Here is a 1762-nt window from a genome sequence, read left to right on the forward strand (position 1 = left end):
TTCAATTCAATTTATTCAACAAACATCTGCTGGGCATCTCTAGCCCTTGGCTAGATTCTGAGGAATGAAAGCAGAGTAAGATATAGCCCTTACTCATGGGAAAAATGCAAATATATAAGTACTCTTCAATGTGATAAGTGCCACATGTAACTGTCTTTTCAGTGATTTATTCCATTGAACAGTCCTAGCTAATATAAAGTCCTTCTTTCCACTAAAGGAAAATCTACCTCTGTTTAATTTCTATTTGATGGTCCCAGTCCTCTGAGCTCTTGATTCATTTATTTGACCCAAAGCATCTGTTGAGGAACAACCGTGTACCATTCATCACCAAGTTCTCTTCATAGACAAATAAGACCTGATCCTTGCCCTCAAAAAGGTTAGGATATAATTCTGCAACATTGAGGAAGTTGCTTAACCTCTGTAAGTTCAGTTTCCTCCCCTGGGAATGGAGGGTAGTAGTAGTACCTACTTCCCAGAATTGTTGTGAGGATTAAATGAATAATGCATGCAATGCACTTGATACAGAGCCTGGTACACAGCTTTCAACGAATTCTAGCTATTATTATTCCTATATTTAAAGAGAGATCTTGGTACATAAATTAGTAGTTGCAGGATTGATATCAATGCTCTAACAGAAGTAAACACAGTGTTATGAGAATATATCAGAGGAACATCTAATCTTAGCTAGAGAAGATAGGGAAACACTTTGTAGGAGGAGGAGCTGAACTCAATGGGGCAGCAATAAATAGTGGGGTTGGAAAGGGACAGAGATGAGAGCATGGTGCATTCAGAGGGCTTCAGTTGTTCAAACTGGCTACTTTTAGAAAAGCTAAAATGTGAATGGCCTTGGATGCCATGCTGAGTAACTTAAAGATATGTCATGAAGGTAATGGGGAACTGAGAGCTTGCTGCACAATTGAACTTTCAACTTGGTAAAATCTCTCTGACAGTAGTATCAATAAAATGGGTAAGGAAGAAGGTGGGAAAACCAGTTAGGATGCTATTGCTATGTTCCCATTGAGAAATGTCCTAAATAAGGCAGTGATGTAGAAGGGAAGACTGATTCAAGAGAGGATTAGGTCTACGGCCATGCCACCCTGAACAAGCCCGATCCTGTCTGATCTCGAAAGTTAAGCAGGGTCAGGCCTGGTTAGTACTTGGATGAGAGACCACCTAGGAAGACCAGGTGCTGTAGGTGTAAAAAAAATAATAAATAAGGGATTGTAAGCTGACAATGTCCTTGAAGTCTGTGAGATCAACCAAGGGTTGCCTCACCTAAAAAATAAAAAGAGAACTAGGACTTAATGACCAATTAAATGTAGATCTTGGAGGAAAGGAAGAAGAGGTGTCAAAGATAATTCTTAAATGACCACCTTGAGTAAGTGAGTGAAAAGTGATGACATTGGTTCATAGGGAGAATGGAGCGGGGCAGGTAAACTGTAGACATGTTGAGTTTGAAAAAGGCTACGCACTTGAATATTCATATCAGGCATTTAGAGCTAGTCTAGGGCTGCAGGTTTCGGATTTGTGAACAGCTGTTAATGGAAGCCACCATGTATATATTGTATAGAGGAGGACTAAAGAACTCATAATGTTGATTGAGAATCAATGCCCAGGCATATTAGAGGGAAATTGAGATATAGCACTATCCCAGAAAGTAAGAGGAGAGAGTTTTAAAATAAGTCGACAGTCACAAATACTCATGGTAAAAGAAAATTGTTCTTTGGATTAAGCAACTAGGAAGTCATTGGGCAAGAGCTGT

General features: G+C 39.4%; 1 pseudogene; it reads left to right on the plus strand.

The window, feature by feature from the left end:
* The first annotated feature begins 1079 nt into the window (after positions 1–1079).
* On the plus strand, positions 1080–1198 carry LOC112483864 (annotated as a pseudogene).
* The last annotated feature ends 564 nt before the right edge of the window (positions 1199–1762 follow it).

This window comes from Pteropus alecto, unplaced genomic scaffold (assembly GCF_000325575.1).
Source record: "Pteropus alecto unplaced genomic scaffold, ASM32557v1 scaffold196, whole genome shotgun sequence".
Lineage (NCBI taxonomy): Eukaryota > Metazoa > Chordata > Mammalia > Chiroptera > Pteropodidae > Pteropus > Pteropus alecto.